The 25102-nt window shown below is 38.3% G+C and overlaps 1 pseudogene; it reads right to left on the reverse strand.

Moving 5' to 3' along the window:
- Nucleotides 1-9291: 9291 nt before the first annotated feature.
- Nucleotides 9292-9564, reverse strand: LOC148960283 (small ribosomal subunit protein eS27-like pseudogene; annotated as a pseudogene).
- Between the last annotated feature and the right edge of the window lie 15538 nt (nt 9565-25102).

Consider the following 25102-nt stretch of genomic DNA (forward strand, 5'->3'; position numbering starts at 1 on the left):
GCTGCAATTGCATCAGCTTCTGTAAATTGTATTATTCTTAGGGTATATAAGGGGTGGCTTTATAGTTAGGTTCAGTCTTGCCGTAAGCTTTGTCGAACTCAGTGTACCTTGTCGCTAGCTTGCAGAATTGTGTTTGCCGTTACATTTTCGCCGTTAGCCATTTAAGATATTTTTAGTCGTTTGCCGTGAACTGATGAATTAGAAGAAGTGTATAGAGAATTGGATAACAGTTTTTGCCGTATTTATCGTGTACGTTTCTGCGAACGACCTACGAACTCACATTTGTAAAATCCCCTTTTTAAGTGGTTTTACACAGCACCTCCAATGAAGGGACACCGAGGGGTCATGGCCCCCACTTTTTTACAAAGCAATAGAGCATTTTTCCAAAATCTTTTGCTGTGGGTGCAAAATTCTCCCTTGCCCCCTCCCCGCCCCCACTTTCCAACCTGAGTTGGAGTCCACGAGATTTTCTCGGCAATTTGTGCCTTGTAAGAAACTTAATGCGCAAATATTGCCTATTGTTGAATATTTCTTCCTATCTATGGTGGAAGATATTAATCGATGGTTTTCTCTAAACCATTTGTTTCTCGCAAGCTATGCGGTGAACAATGCTATTGAAAAATAGTTGATAAAAAAGGACAAGAAGTGCATTTTGAAGAATTTATTACGCAAAATGTGCTCATGATCGAAATGTTTTCATTGGCAATAATAATGTCTTGAAACGAAAAGAGAATCCCTTAAGAAGAAAATTCATTAGAGACTTTATTTATGACAGCGTGATTTTGCTGTTGTTAGGGTAAATTTCCTTGAAACGGTCCAAAACATGATCTAAATCAAGCATCTCTGCACGTTTCGCATGAATTCCAGGCAGCAACAGGGATTTCAACCGAGAGGAGCACGATGGTATTGTGGGTCATGCGAAGGAGCACCACGAAATTAAGTCACAGCTTTCACGGAAGCGACAGAATATAATGCAATTTAATGGATTTAATGATAATAAAATTGCCAAAGAAAAGCCTTTGAGAAAACCATAAACCAGCCAGTGCAGTTTTCTCCTCGATTATTTATGTCATTCAAACAACATGTAAACCGGGTGACATCCATCAAGTGCCGACGGTATTGAGAAAGCAAAAATTGATTGGTTGCCGACGTGGGGGCCAACAAAAATCTAGGGGGGGCTAAAGCCCCCCCTTGCCCCCCCCATGCCGCCACTCCTGTGTTGGAAGCTCCTATATCTGTTGGTTAAGATTAGGTCAATACACCGTGGATTGTCAGCCTTGAAACAGGTTGGCTCCTTCACCAGATTTCTGAGGTCAGAGCTATTCATAAAAGTACGAATCTGTTGACCTGTCTCTACTGTATTAAAATCCCCAAGTAATAAAAATTTGTCATATTTTTCACTGTAATGATCAACTGCTTTGACAAGATTTTCGAAAAAGTGATCTTGTGATTGGGACGGTGGTCGGTAAACACTGAAAAGAGCCCACTTTTTCCCCCTTAAATTGATTTCAAAACAAATACATTCAATGTCAAGATCAAATTTAAATGACTTTAACTGCTTCATTGGGATGTCACTTTTCACATAGACCAACAGACCGCCACCCTCACAATTTCTGTTTGCTTTCGAGATCGAGTAAATGCACGATGCATGTTGCCCGCCAAAGACTCCTTTGCATTGAAATATTTAAAACAATGAATCATTTGAATCCACCATTTATGCAGAGCATTTTTGAATTACGTTCTTCAATTTATTCTTCAAGAAATCCAAATAATTTAGCACATTTTAGGCCTAATCAAACGACAAGGTGACGACAGATGATCAAAGGAGAGGAAATGCCATGTGGGAATAGCAGGGTTTTGATGCTGATGATCGTCATGGTGATTAATGATGATAATGTCGTAATTGTCTGTTGGGAAATGTCTTACGTGTTAAGTGGAATGTGTTGAACAGGCAGAAACGAGTGTATGGCGTAGGATGGAAAATAGGCCTAGGCAGGGTCACTACAGTTCTGCTTGTTCCTGGGTTGTTCCGCTTTTTACTGGGTTGTTACTGGGTTGTTACGCTTGTTACTAGGTTTTTCTGCTTGTTCCACGTTTTAGCAAAGGTCGTTTTTTACAACTACTCAAATGAGGCGGTATCAACATAAATCAGGTCAATTGGGTATGATGTGTCAACAAAATGAGGGAATAAGTCACCATTGCCACTAATAATGTATGCCCTGTTTCTATTTAGTCTTGCAGTGAAGATTTTATGTTTGACCCTCGGCGACTTTTTTTCTCAGGTAGGTTGAGCTCGTCAGTTTTGGTCGGCAATCAATCTACAATGCCTGCCAAAAGTCTTGGAACACTGACATCAATTTCCAAGGTCAAAACCAATCATCCCCCTCTCCCCCACGGAACAATGTTGGTTTACTATTAAACGGGTTAGGGTTTTAGGAAGCAATTTCTTTTGCGCTTCTTTTATGATATTTCTCTAAATCATCAACATTGTTTGAAGGGAAGGGGGCGGAAGTAGCAATTTTTTTCATGAAAGGAATGAAAGATATCAAATGCAGCGTAAATTGGTAGGTGTTCCAAGTACTTTTGGCCGACGTTGCTAAAACGAGGAACTAGCGGAACGTGCGCGGAACTAGCGGAACGACTAAGGAATGACCGCGGAACGACCACGGAATGAGGAGAAAACTAGCGGAACGACGAGGGAATGACCGCGATACGAGAAGAGGGTTAGCGGAAAGACCAAAGTACACCAATTCAACTGACGGCCTCAGTTTCATTTTGAAAAATTCTTCAAATTCTTTTTTACAAAATATTTCACTCCAGATTCGGATTGAGAGCAAGGGATTAATGTATCGCTCACGATATTGATTTTATGACGACATTAAGATTTTACCGTTATTGCCGACCATGGGTGTACTGTAAAGTTTCCCCCAGAATGATTTTTGCGGCCAAATCCCTTACAGGTTTTCAAACTTCATTTCTCTGTAAAATCTAAAATACAAGCACAAACAATATGAAAGATTGTATCCAACCTAAAATTATGGCGATAAAACCAAATCTGAGCTTAAAAAGCCGTACAATGAAGTTTGGAGAAATTTTCAAAACGAGACCGTAAGTCTAATTAGAGTATGGATTGATCAGACTAGATAAATAAAAAATAACTTCGAAAATAAATATGAGATGCAAGATATATAAAAGAAATCATGCTGGAATGATAAAATTCTGTCAGGGCCCTAGAAATTTTTTTGCAACAAAATCTTTTGTTATGGGAGTTTAATTTGCACTGTTTCTGATCTGTAGCACATTAGGCCTAACATTCAGAGTATCGTCGTGATAAAATTTCGTCGTGGATTTAAGCACAGCGGAGATAACAAAATACTATCAGGATTCTAAGAGGCAAAATAACCTGATCCTTGGAGACTTGAGCCCCACTTGGAATTTGGCTTAACCTTGCTGACAGCATTTTCATACAGAACAGCATTTTAGAAAAATCAAACAAAAGCGTGATGTTTCCCACGTTTCTATGAAAGTATTCCGTTGTTGAATATCACCGCAGCGATTATGGCGATCTGGCAAAAGGTAAAAAACATTAATCAGTCTAGTGCGAATACATCTCTAAGCAACTTAATGAATAATAAACCAAAACATGACACCAAAATAATGTACGCCTGCGAAGTTCCCTGACATTGTTCCATCAAAAAGTCTTCCTGTTGAGATCAGTGGGTTGTTCCGCGGTCATTCCCTGCTCGTTCCGCTAGTTCTCTCCTCATTCCGTGGTCGTTCCGCGGTCATTCCTTAGTCGTTCCGCGGTCATTCCTTAGTCGTTCCGCTAGTTCCGCGCACGTTCCGCTAGTTCCTCGTTTTAGCAACGTCGACTTTTGGCAGGCATTGTAGGAAAACTCTGATTTCAAACTGAGGTAGGAGGGACTCCTTAGCCTTGGCCGGAAGCTCTCCTGGATATGGTTTCTCGATGAAAATACTTTTTTAGGAGGAGCTGTGACCCCTTATCACATTAGCAACTGAAAAAAGTCATGACAAAAGAAGCTCATAACTCACATTGCAGCCTCGCTCGTCGGGCGGGTCACCAACAATGATATAGAAGCGCCGAGGGCGCTAGATATCTAAGGGGCCCTTTACATGAGACCCGAAATGAGCTCATGCCGGCATGAGTTCGTGCCGGCATGAAAATTCGGTGAAATTTGCTCGCCGTTGCATGAAACCCGACAGGAAACTGTCGCATTCTTTCGCATGATAGGTTCTTAATTCTTCATACAATGTAATATTTCTAATTGTTTAAAAGACTCACACATCTGCTTGTTTTTTGTTATCTCTGTTTTACTGTTAGTGAAGCAATTCTAATTACCGCTTACATTTTTTCGATTCCCAGTGTTTTTTTCCCCGACATGATTGCAACCATAGAGCCGAAATAAAGAAAATGGCGCCAAAATCAATCCGTAGCGTCCACTGAGCAGCATTTGTGCAACGGAGGCATGTCATATGCGTTTCGGTAACCTTATGCATTTCGGTTCGGGTACTCAAACGCATGGCAATTTTGGTTATGCAAAATCGTACCCAAGCACTTAAACAATAAGGTACCAAAACGAATTGTGGAATTTAGCATGCAAAACGGTCCCGGTACACAAACGCATGACAATTTTGCTTATACAAAAATGTACCAAAGCTCTTACAAAACAGGGAACCGAAACGAATGGTGGAATTTAGCATGCGAACCGGTCTGGGAACACAAATGTTCTGGTTCATACTGTTCAGAATGTAAAGAACAATGGCTGTGCTGTGATTTCCCTTTATGCAAAAAAGTACAACATTAATTCAGTTCAGTTTTTTTTGAATTCCACTGGATACATACACTTGTTGCAAATTAGAAATAATCTAAGCTTAAAAGTATAAACAATGTAAAAGGAAGTTAAATAATATAAACGTAACATAACAAATACAGAGTAGAGGAGAAACAAGCTAGTATTGTAAACAGGAAATTAAAGGAGAACTGACACGCAAAAATAACTTTAGCTTATTTTATGCAAAATTTGTCGCTGACTTCAAATCTGGAAAAAGTTTTCTTCTAAGATTCACCGTTTTTCTGATATTTGCACTTTTATCCGTCAATTACGTCACAGCCAGGACTCGGGAATTTCCCGAAGCGGAAACAAGATTATCGCCAGGAGTTGTTAAAATTCTCGGTTGACGTCACAAGTGACATGTTAACAATGCCGTTGTAAAGGCCTTCACCGCAACGGTGAAAGTACAAATGAAGTTTCGTGTTTTATTGAAAATAGTCCGCGGTGAAAAGACAAACAATTGTCAGGCATTTCATTTATAAGTATAAAAAAGCTAGAAAATCTTAGCTACATGTCTGCTAGGACGCCAATATCCACATAAAATTTATTTTTTTTGCCATGATATCTTCGAACATGCTTTGAAACATTGAAAGCACCTCTAAGCTTCTGAAAAGAGGAGTCGACTTTGTTTGAAAACTGACACCGTTTCTTCAAAGTTTTTACTTTTATAATTACAAATGAAATCGCAACATGGGGGAGGGGGGATGAAGCAATAGCCAAAAGACAAACGAAATCTAGTGGAGACGGCGGTAAAAGCGATCCTGCAACCTGCTTTGGGTGCAAAAATATGAATTCAAGAAAAAACCTTGGTTGACGGGAGCTGCGAGTGTGACTAAATAATAATTTCACTGAACTTGATTATCGTATTTTAACAGAGGTTGAGATACTAGGGAATAACCTAGTCTTGAAAAAGACCATCCCCTACCCAAGTCAAAATTGTTTGCAAAAGAAGATAATGCGCCAGTTGATATTCCTATGACAACTAAAAATCATTTTCTTCGACTAAGAAATCAAGTTCTGTGACTAAGAGCTAAGAGCCTATTTCGTAAATCCAGATTTTTCAACAGCCTTAAAGGTAATTCCCGAAACCCTTCACACCCGGTGAAAATGGCATATAATCCGCACAAGTGAGACTTTCAACCCGCCTTTACTATTTAATACCACGATACAGTTAACGAGTTTGAAACATGGAAAAACGATCATAGAATGCTATATTGATAGTGAATAACTTGCAGTTCCGTTCAGGGCATCATAGGCATTTCAGCGAATTAGGCCATACAGACAAAGCAGTCTGGACAAAGACCCCTCAATCTGAAATGAAATTCTAGTTTTACGATACCTGATCTCATTTAGATTGTAGCAATAGCATTGTTTTTAATAGAAACTCCATATCAGTTTGTACTTTCAGTCTGTTCTTTGTTCATAATATCGTCACTGTTGAGCCATGGAACGACTGTCTGCCCAAGCGGCAGCGCTGGTTGGTAGCAAAAACTCAGACGGCTGAAATTTTCCATTTGTTTCGAAATCAGTGTAATAAAAAATGGAATCAAAGTCCCAAACCATTGAAAAAGTCAATTATGTGTCAAAAATGCAAAATTAGCTCCTTTCAGATGCACAAAATAAAATTTGTCCGCAGCATTTTCTTAAAGGTTTCTATAGAGAAACACAATACGTGCTGAGAACATGTCACTTGTGACGTCAAAGATGATCGCCCAATCGTGACGATTTTCGCCTCGAGTCTCAAGTTGTCGGAACAATTGTCGTTTCTCAACTTAAAACGCCTGTATTTCAAAAACGGTAACTGTGATTTAAAATTTTTTTTCGATCCCGGAATTTGCTTGTCACAAACTACCGTTTTAGCCAAACTTATTTTTGCGTGTCAGTTCTCCTTTAATGGCGACTCCAAAGTTTTTTTGATTGAAAAGTGTGAAATTTTAAACTCAAAAAGCATTGTGTTCAATTTGTTATTTATAAAGTGTCATAATATCGCACTACGATGAAATCACATGATTTGAAACACATTGCGTTTCTCAATGTTACATATTTGCATAGGGTACCAAAACGCATATTACACCGGCATGAGATTCGTTTCGGGTCTCATGTAAAGGGCCCCTAACTTGTTGTTTCCAGCTGAGGCAAAATCACTCAAGGGCTCAGTACGGGAAATTGCAAGGCAGCCGAGGGAAAATCAATATTTTCGAAAATCGGCATAAATTTGAGAGGTAAGCGATACTGTATCAGCTTGCCATATTCATTTCGTTTTATACTGTTTTGGTAAACAGGGTTTTAAGATTTTTAAAAAAAGTTACTTGCTGCGGCGTTCGTAAAGGCACTGGCCTAGGCAATGTTTATGTTGTTACAAACATGGTTTATAGGATAGCTGGCACGAAAACCAAATTTAAGTGAATACAGAACATTCTGTTGCTCTAAGAAGTTGATCTCACAATGTTATGACAATGTTATGGCTATACCCTGATTTGCTAGCAATCTTAATGCCCATCTAACGAGAGGGTGATAAACGAACTAAAGGCAGTGGCGAAGCCAAAGGTCCTGCTTGTCCTGCCGGGCAGGACCACGAATTTCCAAAGATAACAATTTTTAAAATGTTAAAAATTGATTCACTTTATGAAATCATTATATGCCTGATTCAAAGGCATTTCTTGTCTTATTCTACACTTATACTTCGTAGCTGTGCCCTTTTTCAATTTTGAGACACAGGGTGACTGAAATGGAATTTCGAGTATCCCGTTCGTAAATTGATATCGTCAAAAATTTAGCCCTGTGGTCAGTCCTGCCCAATACTCGTAGGCAGGACTAAACCCTATGTTTGGTCCTGCCCAACAATGGGCAAATGCCTCGTAGCCCTGTTTTTGGTCCTGCCTCACAATAGAAGAAAACAATGGCACTCCTGCCCTTCAGAAATGGCAGGACCTCAGGTCCTGCTCTTTCATGAAGGCAGGACCTAGACTTTTGGAGCCCTATGTTTCGGTATAATTTGTTGATTTTCTGCGCCGTGGTCAAAGGTCACAAAGAATTTTCACTCAGGCCATAGTCAGGCTTAACTATTTTGATATCATGGATAAAACTAACTGTAACGAAGACATCATGATTCTGCTGCTGAAGAAGTTTTTGCTGCTAGAAGCTTCGGCCCTACACTGTCGTCAATTGATTTATAAAAGAATCGATCGTTTCAAGAGGAGTGGTACTTATGGAAATCAAATTGTTTAGGATCGTTCTGTTGCTCCTATTTACTGTTAAAGTCGGGAATATCACAGACATCGCGAGAAACCTGATATGCATATAGTTTTCTCTCAGACTGCTATCCATGTTGTGACAAAATATTTTTACTTTTTTAAATAATTTGAATCAATTATGTTTCCAGTATGTATTACAACTGTATATGCCTATCTCTACAAGCAATTTCTTTTTAGTCCATGATTTCAAAATTTTCAATCAATGAAAACATTTTCAAATCTAACTTATTTTAGAAAGAATTTTTGTGATGCTCTTTTGACTTCTTCAATGTAAGGCAGGAGGAACTTGAAAGGATCCGAACCTTCATCCCCTTTTTTCCAAAATGTGACAGTGAAAAATGTTTCACTGCAATCTTGATTTCAACATATCCAGAAGGGCGTTTCCCCCTTTTCTGAGGGTCTTTAGGGCGTGGCTTCACGCGATTTTTCTGGGGGCTATGCCCCCAGACCCCCTTTCAGCAGGACCACCTGTTCTTGGTTAGCTTCGCCACTGACTAAAGGTGAACAAGTAGAGGCCAACATACCAATGTCCCAATGTCAATACCCAAGGTCATGTAGTCAATAACAAGTGTCACCAGCTTACAGGTTCTAGGAGAGACTTAATCATGGCATCCCTGAATGTTAATGGGCTGAGAAGTTACCTAGATGAAGTCAAGATACTAATGAATGACCTTGGAATTGATATATTGGCACTAAATGAGAACAAACTAGATGGCTCAATTGACCATCATATTACTGACGTGATATGTGACCATCAATTGATCTATTTTGTTTTGGCGGAGGGGGGGGGGGGGGGGTGGTCTCTATATATGTTAGAGATATTTTCAAATTCCTAATAGGCCGTAAGCTGTGTCAGATTTTTATTTGGTCTCGCTGCCCCCATTCCGGCACTACGTTTAATAAGCATTTTCCTGTGTGTTTTTTCGTGCTGATTACGAATCCTCTTGTTGTCAACTGTAAAAACCTGCAATTCTCTTGAAATTCAGCTTCAAACTTCACCATTCCCGCGCTTAAGGTGTATAACGTGGAATGCCAAAAGCCGATATTGCTTAATTATTCTCGTCCCTATATCACAGTCCGGGTAATACCTAAGTACCAATTGCTTTAAAATAAACATGGCGGTCGGCTAAACAAATGGGTCGTTGTTTGATACATTCTTGATATTATTGCCTTCCAGTAGCGACACCAATTGTTTTAGCTTCAAATTTTCTTCATTTTATGATTATATCTACTTATTGCGGCCTCTTCCTAAATGAACAGCCTTCAGTTAGCCTTGCTCTACCACCTGTTGGTTGGCAGAGTACAGTTGAACAACTGACACACAATACAACTGTTTGGGCATGGCTGAATACTGTTGTGATTTTGAAGCATCCTGGACATTTGACATCCATGAAGTATGAGTTTGGTGACTGAACCAGCCTTTTTAGCTTAAACATTCCTGGACATTCTTGCTTTCCAGTAGCGACACCAAGGGGTAGTATGGACGGTTATCCCCCCCCCCTCCCCTCTTGCAAAACATTGTCCAGATATTCTCCTAAAATTGATGAAAAATGCACTGGGTAGGGGCAGGTCATATTTTTCAAGATTTGTCTATGAAAATGCACCTGGCATAAAAATCAATTAAAATGAGACAGTAAAGGCCTAGTCTCCTGGGTCACGCCCATTACCCTCCCACTCTGCTACAGCTGGCGCTACCACTGTTTTATTTTTAACGCTTTTACAAAGCTTAAATAGCTGAAATGTTTTTCATAAAATTATTGATTTCAACCTGATGTAAGAAAGTAAAGTACAAAAATTATAAAGGGATGACGTCATTAACTATTCAAAACCTGTATACGAGAACAGGGCCGCGGAGAGAATTAATGGGCCCCAGGTCAGGACAAAAATTAAATTATGAAGCATGCCTAAGGCAGACGCTTCTAGGAGGTATGGGGAATGCTCCCCAGAAATTCTTGAAAATTATGGTTGCTTAAACTGCTAGGGTGGCTATTTTGGTTGCTAAAATTGTCATGGTGGCTAAACTGCGCCGGTGGCAATGGTGTAGATAGAGGGTGCCAGAGGGAGCAAAAACACTACTATAGAGCTAAACTGCTATTTTGTCGGAAAACCTCTGCTCTTTTCAACAATTTAACATGGTTGTCTATGTTTATCTAAATGCTATGTCTTGATGGAAAAAATTTGAATCTAAATAAACATAAGAATATTCAATATATCAAATGATCTTTTTTTCAGTTCTGATGTCGTTATGTTATGTTGAAATTTATGAGAAAAGTATAGAAGCTTGTTAGATTTTTGTCGGAAAATCCATGGTTCTCACCCCTTCTGTGAATTAGAAAGAAAAAGAAAATAACAGTTACAAGATGATACGTTTAAATAACTGAGAATAAAAAACAAATGGGTTAGGCACAATATTTAGGGATATTCAATGGAAGAGATATAATCACAAGTACATTTAATACTTTAGGCAACTGTTTATTCTGTTTCCTTCCCTATCGCACTGTTTTATTCAACCTCGCACTTCGTAAATACAATCGAAATACAATGTACGCATCAAATATCATACTTACCATACCTGATAACTGATATCTGATACCTGATAATTTGAGCTTAACTGATGTCTTAGCACCATAATGCATGAAAAGGAAATTTTCTTAGAAATTCTTCCATTCACGTTCCATTCATTAACTAAATTGGACCACAACCGACACACTGTTGCAAATAGATGCGAACGCCATAGTGTAAATCTGTATGACATACATATTGCCCTGTATATTACCCTGCAATCACATTTCGTAACATTTTTTTTTCTATCAACTTAAAACAACTACAACTCTAATATTTACATTCAACTGTGCCCCTCATAGCGGGAAAAGATCCAAGGTCATCGTGTTCCCACTACGAGGGACACTTACAATAAACAATCCCTTACAAAGAATATATACAACAAACTAAAAGGGGGGGGGGGGGTAACTGCTGTTTGGGGTTTCACTTAAAGCGTTGAGTAGTCTTGATGTATGATATAGTGGCATCCATGATCATCCTATTGCTAATTATATTCAATCGTGAACTGCCATATAAAAGGAGATCGCACAAGGCTGTTGTATCCATATCATTAATGTCAAGGGCAGGGATTTCTGAAAGCTGACCAAAGAGATCTGTACGCATCAAATCAAACTGTGGGCAGTGCAGGAGATAGTGTTTATGTCCTCTTTTCCAGTTCCACAACTACAAATCGGGTTTAGGCAGTCAAAGTTATGCCGGAATCTATGTTCGTTTAATAAACTAAAATTCAATCGAAGTTTTGTTAAAGATCTAACACCGTCAATGTCATGAATGTTATATGTAGAGTTTCCTAATGGTCGTATGATTACAAGAAGTTTACGTTTGAATTCAGCAATGCTTACAGAATGTTTTATATCATCACAAAGAAGATTCCATTCCAAAAGAGTATTTTGGAAATACGTATTCGAAAAACGGACAGTTCGCCCAAAATTTTGGTTGTAAGCGCGTGTTGCTCTGAGTTTGTAGGTAAGTTCGCGTTCATCTGGATTTTCCCCAAACAAGTAATGAGGGGATTGTGATTTTTTCACGTTGAAAAAATGACACAAACGTCGATACCATCTTCTCTGATACAAGTTTTCCCAACCTAATTCCTCGTAGAGTCTTTGTCTACTCGTACCTCTCCATGCTCCAGTGACTGCAAGGGCAGCTGAATATTGAATATGCTCCAGTCTTTGTGTGAAAGCAGATTGCATTTCAGGATCATATCTATGATATATGATGTCTCCATAATCTAGGTGGGGCCTCACATAGAGCTTATATATCTGATCGAGCACATTCCTAGAAACATATTTGGAAAGGTATTTTACCATACCGATACCCCTTCTTGCTTTTAAACTAGCTTCTCGAATATGGCTTTCAAAATTTAATTAAGAGTCAAGAGTTAGTCCCAGGTGTTTGTGCTCAGATTTTGTATTTATCTCGTTGGATCCCAAAGACAGGGGGGAATGGAAGGGAGGATGGAAATTTTGTAACATTCAGAAGCTTTTGAACTTCTTTAGCCCTAGCCAACAAAGATGAGAGATTCTTAACAAAAATGTCTTCACGACTTCATGGACCTTTGTTATTATTGTCTCATATATTATGTTTTGTTAATGTTGATGGGGAGGCTGGATTATTACTTAGAAATTTTGTTCAATTGAGTTATTATTTATGGGCCCACTGACCCCCCACCCCCCCCCTCTCCTCAACACTGTACGAGAATAACCTGTACAGTATGAACAAGCTTACTTGCATTTGCCAACTGTAAGCTCGTTCATGCTGCTAACTACGGTGTTAACTACAAAAACAGATGGTTTTGACCATAATACATGATGATGTTGTGATGACGTCATCAACCGTTAAAAGGCATCTTCTCAGACACGAAGCGTTTGACAACGCTCTAAGTTGCACGTTTGTATACTAACTTAAAGTGATCTAGCTGGTGAGGGCAGTTTCTGTGTCAAAAAATGTTTTTTAAATAATTTGACTGTATCGATGACGTCATAAAACCTAGAAATTATTGACCCCCGTATCTCACGAGATGCATGTTTGTCAAAGTGACAACAACTGATTTTATATTAAGTAACACATTATAAACAAGAAAAAACAGTCGTGAAGTTGTGCCCGGATGCGGGCAACGAAAATTGATTTTGGAGCACCTTTTTTGGTCACAGCTTACGGCCTATAACTAGAACTGACATTCCCAATGATAATCTGGAGATGCTTTCCGTTAAAGTTTCATCCCCGAAAATTAAAACCTTCCTTGGTTGTTGTTTGGTGTTGCCCCCTAGCAGCCCAGTTAGCACCTTTTACAAGGCTGAAAAGTTCTTTTGTACCTTGACAACGAAAGTAAGGAGATAATACTAATCGTTAGTAATGGGTGACACAAACTGCGACATATCTCCTGAAGTAATGGGCTCATCTGATAGTGATTCTAGATGTATCTAAAAGCTTTACCGGCTATTCCGATAATTGAAGAGCCAACTAGGGTAACACTCACATCCTCCACACTTATTGATCTGATAGCAACAACATCAATTGATAAAGTTATAGAATCAGGGGTGCACAAAGTTTCCTTGAGTGACCACGACATGGTCTTCTGTAAACGCAAACTAAATGCTAAGATTGGTGGAGGTCATAAACCACAATCCTTGCCAAAAATAACTGGAACGCCTTCTCATTGCAGCATGCAAATAAACAAAACAAGTCTAAAACTACTATCCTAAACATCAGTTCAAAAAAATCTTCAGCTTTGCGCAAGTGTTCGAACAATTTTGGCAAGGATTGTAGTGATTACCCGAATCATGAAACATCTTAATGAAGAATCATCTTTGGCTGATATCTCCAATTTCTGTTGGAAAAAATTGGTTTATAGACCTGATGACATCAACACAATGGTTAATGATTGGTCGTCTGCGTTCTCTGCTGTGATAGGAAACATGCTCACATCAGAGAGATAAGGGTTTATAATGAGAACTCTACCTGGGTAAATTGTGAGCTGAAGTCCTTGATCAAGTCAAGAGATAAACTCAAAAAAGCTGCTAACAAGCATAAATCCTCACTATGATGCGCTGCTATAAAAAGGCGCGAAATAAGGTTAACAGCCTTAAAGTAGCCTCTGCTCCAGACCCGTAACTTGAAAGTTAGGGTTCTGGAACACAGGCTACCTTATAGGGCCTCTCCAGCCAAATTTTGCACTTGCATTTTATTGGCTAATCTAAAGGAGTTGAACCTGCTGGTCACGAATTCGTTATTTGTTTTTCGATATTTTTTACAGTTTGTGAGATATAAGCTCTTGCATTTCGATAATTGAATTGAATTAACCGAGAAAAATTTTTCGGCTTGGTGACACTGTGACGCAATTTTGACGTCACAGTGTATTTCGTTAGTCTCGCCTCAAACCGAATCGAACGACGGCGATTCGCAAATTAAACACTGCAAGTGATTTAACTCTCAGTTCTGTTCCACCGGCTTTTGGTTTGAGCATTTCAGATATCAATTTTAAAGCCTTTAGTTGTTCATCGTTTCTGGTGGACAACTGAAGTGTCAATTTCGATTAATTATACGCGAGGAAAGAGCTGGAACAGGAAGCCGTAGCTTTGTAGGCCTACACAGGTGATCAAAACAAAGTCGTGACACGTTTTGTTTGTCGTGACACGTGAACCCTATCTGGAGCACAGGCTACACGGCATGGACACATTCCGACCCGCAAACTTAGAATGATTGTAAACATTTAATATTTTTTGATCCTAAAAAGCTCCTACTCTAGATTTAGATGCCGTTATCAACGCGTGACCATGACTCCTTCACGATTCGGTGGAAGTGTACGAAATTAATGGCGAACGAGAGCCGCACATTGTGACGTCAGAATGTCACAAAACTGATTCGGCTTTTGTCGTTTTTTTCTTGGAAAACTTGCAACTTTAAAGCCTTATAACTTCAAAACTAATTGGAATTTTGCAAAAACAACGACTTTGCCATAATACACGCACCAGATGCTAACATTTTAGTCAATAAAAATTTCTTTTTTTTGGCTGGAGAGGCCTTTAACCTTTTGCTAAAAAACAATATTTTACTAATAAGCAGAAGCGGACTGGCCCACCGGGACACCGGAAAATTTCCCGGTGCGCCCTCTGTCCCAAGTCATTTTTTTCAAAAACATGAAACTTTCAAAAAGCAACTAATCTTCGCACAGAACTAAAATTGATTACAATCATCAATTGTCCAAAGCACGTTTGCATAAAAAGTGTAGATTCACTTTTAAGCCCTGGTTTAACTAGTACAGTGGTATCTGTAATACAAATTAGATTCTGTTTCCAGTTATATTTGAGAAGGGGGTTAGCGTCGATCAATTTTTCTCCTTTATGCAGAGCAGCTAATGGTCGGTATAAACCCCGTTTTTCCAGAAAAACGAGAAAAGATATTCAACTGATTTTTGTTGTATATAGTAGCTACTAGAATGGTGATATCTGTAATAGGAATTAGATTATGTTTCCAGTTGTATTTGAGACGATAAGGCCCTTTGTCTTATCTTCAACTTACTCGCGAACGTGAATCTAAATCTGATTCTGATTCTGCAGACACGGTAGTAAACATCACGTCCTCGCCCAGAACTCAAACATCTTTGTTTGCCCAAAGTGTACGATTGCAACACTGCCCTTTTCAATATGCGGTGACTATCAAATGCTCGATATACGATATCTGAAATCGATGAGGAACCTGACAATTCTGCGGAGGTTCACATTCACATCTATTTACAGGTTCTAACCACAGAATAAGAATTACCAGAAGGGTCATTCAGCGTTTTTGAGTGAAGCCTAAATTTACTCGCGCATGCGTTAATTTACAAACTAATTCTCGGCATGAAAACGAGAATAAGCATGTAAAGGAGCTTCGTGAAAGTTTAATGTGCATTGGAAAATATTTCTCTGCTTACTACAGTTGCTACAATAATGTCATATTTGTCAAAGAAAACTCCCAAAACAGGCTGGGCATTCACAAGAGCTGTAGTCTCTTACCTCACGTCGAATTTATCCAGCAGTCTGAAGTATCTGATAAGAGAACTTAGATAAAGATTTCAAATTGCGAAATCTATTCAGCTCCCTCTAAATTTTTTTCCAACTTCATGGCTTGTAAATCTGTAAAAACAACAAACATCCTTTCTCGCAGTAACTAGCCTTATGTGTTGCTTTGAGCTTCGAACAATTTTTAAGAAAAATCATGGAACTCTGCTGGTCCTCACAATATACCAACGGCAATTTTGAAAGACACTGCTTATTTTATTTGTAAACCATTAACGATGATCTTTAACAGCTCTTCAAGGCTGGGGACTTTCTAAGACCATTGGAAATAGCACGAATTACACCAATTTACAAATCAGGTGCCAAAGATGATACGAATAACTATAGGCCAATTTCAATTTTGTCAGTGCTATTTAAGTTATACGAAAAGATTGCACATGACCATTTTAATGATTTCCTTCAATCTAACAAAAAACTAACGCCGAATTAGTTCGCTTTCCATAGGTTTCATTCTACAATTTCCTCACTGATTGGTGTCTCAGATCATTGGTACTCAATTATCGACAACAAAAATGTTAACTTTTCTCTTTTTCTTAACTTGAAAAAAGCAATTGATACCGTTGATCATGAGATACTGATCAGTAAATTAGAAATGTATGGAATTGAAGGTAATGAGAACAATTGGTTTCAATCCTATTTAGCTAATAGAAGCCAGTACTGTTCCATTGATGATCAAATATCTGTTTTTCAAATGGAATGCGGGAATTCACAAGGCTCATGCTTGGGACCCCTGCTCTTTATCATTTATCTGAATGTTTTGGGCATTGTCTTAAACACTCAAGAGCACTGCCAACATGTATGCAGATGATACTGAGATAACAATATCCTCAAACAACCAAGCAAAGCTAATAGAGACAGCACAAGCTAATGATTAAACATTGCAGAATGGATGAGGAATAACAAACTCAATCTCAATCCCACCAAAACAGAATTCATGATAATATATCATCCTCGTAGAAAGAGAAAAAGAGAATCATTACCACAATTATTCATAAATCGAGAAAGAATCAAACGGGTTGATAAAGCAAACTATCTCCAGGGTAATAGTTGATGATAATTTGGGATGGTAAAAACAGTATAAATGAATTAAGAAAAAGTTGCTGGGGGCCTAGCAGCAATGAAAAACTTAAGAGTATCCTCCCACAATCAATGCTATTTAAAGTGTGCAAAGCGCTTGTTGCATGTTGATGAGATAAACCTAATCAATATTGCAAATTGAATTTTTCTATGGCAGTGAACGATGTGTCCGCATCTTCAGCCGATTGCGTAAAGATGATTGAAACATGAAATTTTGTAGCTTTTAAAAAATATTCCATGGAGGCGAACAAATTTATGTAATTAAGTGGCGATGGGAAGGCGCAATAACAAGCGGGACTAAATTGTATATAAAAGTAAAAGAATTAAAATCGTTATTGGAATGGGCTTTTGATAATCATTTCAGTTCATATTTTGGGTTGGATTCGTTGAATTTGTTGAGTATAATGCGCCTGCTTCTTACCCGGGGCCAAATCCACTTTTAATGCAAATTATAAGAAAAATAAATAAAGCATATTGTAATGAGGTATAAATCATAGATGGAAGAAAGATTTACAATCTCCAAAAAACTTGACGGCCATGAGATGGGAAGCTATGCAATTAATTATGACCAAGAGTGCGTGGTCCCTAAATGGAGTAAATAACCATGTCTACTTTTAGCGAAGATAGTTCTCATTATGTCGAGCATGTGTAATTACTTTTATAAATTTCTAAATTACCATAAAATCTGTGCCATTATTGGTACTTACTAATGTTCGGAAAAATATATTCGTGCCCTTTTTATTCGTTTTGGCCCACTGTAAAACCCCTTAAAATGGGGGTTTTACAAACGTGAGTTCTTTGTAGGCAGAAATTCTCAAAAATACGGCAACGGCAGATAAGATCAAAATTCTCTTTTTTATGGCAATGATACGACTAACGGCTAACAACAAGTTCGACAAATAACGACACGGCTTCAACAGGCACGACAAAACTAGCGACAGAGCTCCAAGCAGTACGACAAAACTTTCGACAAGACTACTCCTAACTTATGAAACAACCCTTTATATAACCTAAGCAAACCTTAAAATAATAATTACGTAATACAAAAAAACATATTTACAGACGCTGATGCAATCACAGCGCAATAGTGCAATTGTCACGCGATACTGTCCGTAAGGGAACCCTGTGTCGTTACACCACTGTTCACCGAAATTTCTTCCCAGGACACTTCAACAAGTACATCAATAATATCTGAAAAGGAGTCAGATATTGATGTTGAGAGCCGTGGAAGAGGAAAATGAGAATTGACCGACAATATCTTTCGGAAACCCTCAGCAAAAGATGGAGCGGCAAATACATAAAAAATGTGGCTTATTGTAATTTGCGAAATTTCGTTACATGAAATCCACCTTTTATACCTGAAATCGAAGCATAAACCAATTGAAAGTGATATATAAACCTTACATTCCTTGTCTACCATCATAAGAACGCATATTTATTGCATTAAAGCGACATGTTTCTTCTCAGTCTCCAGCGGTAGAAGCCATGCTTTCCGAGCCCGTCCCAAAGAAGACGGGGGTTTAGTACATAGTATCTGGTTAGCGAGACACAACGTCAATGCCGCTGTGACTGCAACAGAGAAGACAAAGTGTAATGAACAATTAGGCTGTCATTTGCGAATGCAGCCTTTCAATCGTTCCAAAATTATCAACAAAGTATTTACGAGTGGTCTGTCCAAAATAAATTTTTTGCAGTGGAAAACAGCTTAAGTCATATTGTATGCTTATTTCAGTTAGAATTAGGATCCAAAAGATTACCATGATCCACGGGAGAATCAAATATAGCAAAATCCTCGCTTTAAACTGCGTTTTGAAAAATTAGTAATTTGCGAAATTTCGCAAAATACAGTTTTTTACAACTACTCAAATGTGGCCCTATACTATAAACGACTTTTCCCCTCATTTTGTAGACACATCATACCCTACTGACGTGATTTATGTTGATACGGCCCCATTCGAGTAATTGTAAAAAAACTGTATTTTGCGAAATTTCGCAAATTACTAATTTTTTAAAACGTAGTTTAAAGCGAGGATTTTGCTGTAATTGTGTTCCCTTTTGATCGTAAAGTCGTTTTATATTCTTTTCCGAACTGATATGATCTTTATCACATGAAAATTTGGTCAATTTCCTAAGGGTCGAGAGTCAAACCTAAAATCTCTAAAGCAGGACTAAACAGCAACAGGGCATACATTGTTAATGGCAATGGCGACTTTTTCCTTCATTTTTTAGACACATCATACCCTACTGACGTGATTTATGTTGATACGGCCCCATTTGAGTAGTTGTAAAAAAACTGTATTTTGCGAAATTTTGCAAATTACTAATTTTTCAAAACGCAGTTTAAAGCGAGGATTTTGCTATATTTGATTCTCCCGTGGATCATGGTAATCTTTTGGATCCTAATTCTAACTGAAATAAGCATACAATATGACTTAAGCTGTTTTCCACTGCAAAAATTTATTTTGGACAGACCTCTCGTAAATACTTTGTTGATAATTTTGGAACGATTGAAAGGTTGCATTCGCAAATGACAGCCTAATTGTTCATTACACTTTGTCTTCTCTGTTGCAGTCACAGCGGCATTGACGTTGTGTCTCGCTAACCAGATACTATGTACTAAACCCCCGTCTTCTTTGGGACGGGCTCGGAAAGCATGGCTTCTACCGCTGGAGACTGAGAAGAAACATGTCGCTTTAATGCAATAAATATGCGTTCTTATGATGGTAGACAAGGAATGTAAGGTTTATATACTAGAAATAGCTCTTGCTAGTACTGCCCGCAAACAATTAGTTCCTTGATAATGATTGTTTTGAAAATGTAGGTCAGGATATTCGAAGAAGACACCATCTTGGGTTTTCACAATTCTATAAAAACAGCTGCTCTAGTTGATGCTAAACTATTCTTTTTATCAAGAATTTTTGGTGTTCAGTTTGCCTTTGATTTAAGTCCAACGCCCTTTTGAAAATCATGAAGTTTTTCGAGGGTTTGACATTTATTTTTCGATAATCACGACAATCATAACTTTTGCTCGTACGGTCTCGAGTTTTTGGGAGAAAAGTGTGGCATTCGACTGGTTTTGATTCCCAAAACTTCGAAACAAAACTTCCATCCATTGCGGAGAACAGAGCTGTGATGCAGCACCGTTTTCGTGCCAAAAAAACCGAAGGCCTTTAACAGAGTCTTGGCAGAGCAACGCTCCGAAGATAATTCCCTTCCGCACAAAGAGGTGGCGGTTAACGACCTCCTCGACAAAGCCGATTGATTGACAATGAAATTGATTGACAGTTGTCATGGCAGCAGAAAAGTGACAAAATCTGCTGAAAAAGTGCTGACAACATGAACTGAAGCTTCCATATGCTACTTATACGCGGGGCAGACTATAAGCCCTTCACTCGCGCGCTATCGCGCGCGAGTTGCGGGCAATCACTTTCAATTGGTTTATGCTTCGATTTCAGGTATAAAAGGTGGATTTCATGTAACGAAATTTCGTACGAAATTTCGGCGAAATTTCGCAAATTACAATAAGCCAAGAAATGTTCCGTTTCAAGAGCAGATACACAATGTCTGCCAAAAGTCTTGAAACACTGACATCAATTTCCAAGGTCAAAACCAATCATCCCCCTCTCCCCCACGGAACAATGTTGGTTTACTATCAAACGGGTTAGGATTTTAGGAAGCACTTTCTTTTGCGCTTCTTTTATGATATTTCTCTAAATCATCAACATTGTTTGAGGGGAAGGGGGCGGAAGTAGCAATTTTTTTCATGAAAGAAATGAAAGATATCAAATGCAGCGTAAATTGGTGGGTGTTCCAAGTACTTTTGGCAGGCATTGCAGATTATCGCAGAAAAGAATATTGTCACAAAGAAAGAGAATATAGAAGTAACAATAAGACTGATTCACCAATTTGAATGCTCAGAAAGGAATTTAAATCAGTCAATGGAGCAATTTGGAGCAATAATGGCTAAAACGAAGGCTGAAGGCTTCCAGATGTTGAAATACATGTTTCAACCAAACAGTTCTCAATCACCAAGCCGCACAATAGAGTGAAACCAGTCACAAAGTTTTCAGCAGCAAAGTTTCTCTCAAGAACACTGTGACGTAATGTTGTTGTCGTTTTTATTGTTTAATTGAAATGATGTAATCTTTAGTTCGTTCATTTCAAAACACACGTGGAGTTTCTTGCTTCCTTTCCTTATATATAATAATAATAATAATAATAATAATCTACCATATTTATACAGGATAGCCTTTTTAGTAAAGATAATACTGCTATCACTAAGGGTCCTGTAAAAATAAAAGTTTGTAAAGTTACAAACACCAGCATTCTTATACAGAATCATAATTGACTTCAGTCTTTAAATTTACAGCAAAATGTCTCATAATTTCTTGTTTATATATAATTTTTTTATTGTATTATGTCTGTCGGTATTCTATCTAACAGTTTCCTTGTAGTTCTTAATCACAGTTTCACTCAAAGTCAAGCAGAAAATTTTGAGCAATGTCATTTTGACTTCAGCCTCAAGCTGCCTTTTTCAGCTTAAAGTTGCTTAGTCATTTCAATTCCATTCACATCATAAAACCCAATATAGATGCAAAAACATGTTAAACAATACTGTTCTGTTAAAATATCCAATAACAAAGAATTGATGCTAGCTGGCAAATCTGAGGAACAGCAACTGGAGAGAGGTGTATAATCACATGCCTTATTTAACATGATTAATTGTGTTGAGAAAACAACTTAAATAAGAGTAATTTACCAACATCAAGATTATGTTAAAATAAAGCTTAAATACTGTTAATAAAGAAGCAAGTATAAAAAGAAAATTCACGAATGTAAGCAGTCTAGCTAAAGTAACAATTTATTGATAATGAAGAATGTCTATTTAATTATTATTAATATCATTAAGAGAAATTAAAGCTAAGAAAAAATCGTTAAGGAAGTTAGTATATGTTTTCTTGCTTGCTATATGAAGTCCAAAGAAGGTCACTCTCAGCTCAGGTTTTTTTTAAATGATGCCCGAGTTAAACTTCTAGGTTAATCTATCGTGAATTATATTAAGATGAAAGCGTTGGCTGAGATCTGGTAATAGAACAGGACATATATGAACAGCTTTGCAGTAGCTCAAGGTTTCTGCCCTATGATCATATTTGTGAGTAATATATAATTAAGAGATACAAGCTAACTCCCGAGGAAACTGCTTAGAAATTTATTCAAAATTCTTTTCAAATACACATCATTTGCCAAACCTTTTCCAATATCAATGACTATTTGTGCACAAACTGTAGTTTCGGGTTACAAATGCTTCTACATTCTACGTAGCATCTACATCCCCCCAATAATTGTCAAACTGTATTTTGTGTTTTTATAACAGTGTACTGAATGAGAAGGGAAACAATGGCAGGCCCCCCCTCCCCCTAATATGAATTTCGTTCCGACGGGACTGTTAGTATAAGACAAAATGACATCTTCTTGATATCCGTTGTCCAGAAAGATCGTTTTTAGGGTTTTCTAGTTCAGCGTGAAGTTTAGATTCCGAGGAGATCATGAGTGCCCTATGTACTAAAGTGTGACATGGTTGACCTTGCGTTGTTTTGGGGAAAATGAGTTCCAGCGTAAGTACTGACCGGTAAAAGTGGGCTTGCCACATACACTGGTAAGAAATCCGCAACACCATCCTTTTCTTGGTACATTTCATTGTTAAAGCGGAATTCAATTGAACGTGTTGCAGTTTCCATTAGTTCAATGAAAACTTCCTCTGGGAATGGTGGGCTATTAAGTTCGCTCCGGTACAAAGCATCGGTACAAAGCATTTAGCCCTTTGGAATTTAACAAATTACGAGCTCGACCAAGCGATTTTGGCATATGCGTATAGCGGCTACCCTATCGACCACACTAATTTTCTTTTGTATAAAGAACATTTCCAAGCACTAAAATATCTACGGGTTAACAATGACATTTTAACTACAAAACCCGATAAAGGGTCTAGAGTGGTCATTTTGAACAAAAAAGACTACATCACAAAATAGAGTGAATTCTCCATGACAAAGAAAACATTTGCCAAATTTGATGATGTTGAAACAGAGGAAACGGCCAAACTAGAGCTTAAAAGGCAGAAACGTTTTTTGGAACTGGTCAACTCAAAAGTGGTGACGACAGAAATTTATGACAGGATAAGACCCACGGGCGCTCAACGGCCACAAATGTATGGCCTCCCTGAAATACACAAATTGAATATCCCACTTAGACTCATTGTGTTATTTCAACATTACCAGTCTTTTCACAAATGTTCCTTTGAGTGAAACAATCAAAAATATGTGCCCACGCTTTGTAGCAGAGCGAGCTTGCAGCCCACCATTCCCAGAGAAAGTATTCAGTGATCTGATTGAATTGCGAGTGCGACACGTTACAATACAGGGCGTATAAACGTAAAAGAGAGGACGCTACGAAAGCGTTGTTGATTTCCTTATTGTGGATATGGAGACAATAAAATGTGTTAATGACAATGATACAATGTAAGACAATGGATTACATTCGTCAATTGTCACTGCAGTATTTCATGATGCTCATTGTAGTGATTCCATTCATTCTAATTTTTCCTGACCTATCGCCATCCATTTTTACTTTGTTTATTCTACCTACAGGAATTTCTTTACATGACTACCTCATCACTACACTCTACGAGCATATCACCATGTCAACATTTCCTCTCTTTTGTTTAGGCCCTCGTTAACGCTACACATCTACCTACACCACAATTCATGAACTATTCACACTCGGCCTAGCCGTTCCTTCCCTACGCCACCTTATTTGTTTTACGTAATTTACCACCGCTTATGTATATACTTTTCCAATAGATTTTAAGTAAGTTAGTTTTCTTTTCGCTGGAAAAAGACGCACAAAAACTCAGCAGATTTGTTTTCATTGTGTCGTTGGCCTAAGGCCAATGGCGGCGCCAGCCACTGCCCTCTGGGGGGGTTGACAAAACAAAAGATTTCAGACCACGCTCCTTTTAGAACCAGAAAACGCCCTTTTACTAACAAGGAACGCAATTTTTACCTGAAGGGAACGCCCATGAATCACTTTTGGCTATGTAAAGGCAGTTTGAAAATCATAGGATTACATCACAATAAGTACGTTGCCAAAATATGACCCCTCTCCTAACATTTTCTCATCGGATTTAGACGAAATGCAAAACTGATCCTGCCAAGAACTGGGGGGACGTGCCCCCCAGTCCCCCCCCGTGTCGCGGCCACTGCCTAAGGCAGTGTAAACCAAGAGTCAAGATTATAAAGATAAAGATCGGTGAGATCGTACAGAGCCACAATTTGACATATTTAACTCTTTCGTGTTGTTGTATACACATTAAAAATTCTTAGAATAGACCTTTATGACATCATTATTTGATAACTTTATTAAAATGTAATTTAAAGCATGAGACTACCACTTTGACAACAGAATTGGTTGTATTGTTATTGTTTATATGCTGTTGTTTTGAATTGTATTGTATTATAAAAGGGAGGCTGTTCTTTTCAATTGAGCATTTCCTAGTAAAGTGAATGGGAAATCCGAGGGGCAATACACTCTTGCAAATAGTGGACGAGATTTTTCCTAAAACAAAAGGATTTCTGGGGATTTCCAGATAAAACAATAGGATTTTCACAAAAGGTGTAATTAGCTACTTGCAGTGATTAGCTCCTCGGGGAAATCTTTGCACATCAAAAGTGTAAATGAATTCTTGTATCATATTTTGTGCTTCCCAACAATCTTAGCCCTCTTGTTGTGCCCTTCTGATTTTATCACCTTAGGGAGCTGTTACAATTGATAACAGATAAGGGCTGGAAGCATTTCTTTGGGCAAGATATTTTAGACCCCTACATTTTCCCCACTAAATACTTCCACGGCACACAAAATTTACCATAAGGAATGTGCCCAGGTTCCTGCAATAATTCTATGCCTCCTCTTTCATTGCCAACAGGAACTAGCAGATGCTGCCTGAAGTCCTAATCAACATTCAACATAGCAATGGGAAGGGGGGGGGGGGCACATGTTGTCAAAATAGGAGCAGTTCTGTTAGGTAGCATCTCTGTAAAGGCTAGCCTGCGCCGCAGACCCAATCCTCCAAAGATTGGGTCTGCGGCGCAGGCTATGTAAAGGCGAGTTTCCACTTTATTCGCTCTGGTCGCGACTGAGCGAATGCACCCCTCAGGATAATTAGCACCCTGTCTTTCAACTTTTCGTCGCTGCTGTATATTTGCGCATTGTTGACGTTTTGACACTATTTTGCTGATTTTGA

Source organism: Rhopilema esculentum, chromosome 5 (genome assembly GCF_057945365.1).
Source record: "Rhopilema esculentum isolate cy_ngs chromosome 5, ASM5794536v1, whole genome shotgun sequence".
In the NCBI taxonomy this organism is placed as follows: domain Eukaryota; kingdom Metazoa; phylum Cnidaria; class Scyphozoa; order Rhizostomeae; family Rhizostomatidae; genus Rhopilema; species Rhopilema esculentum.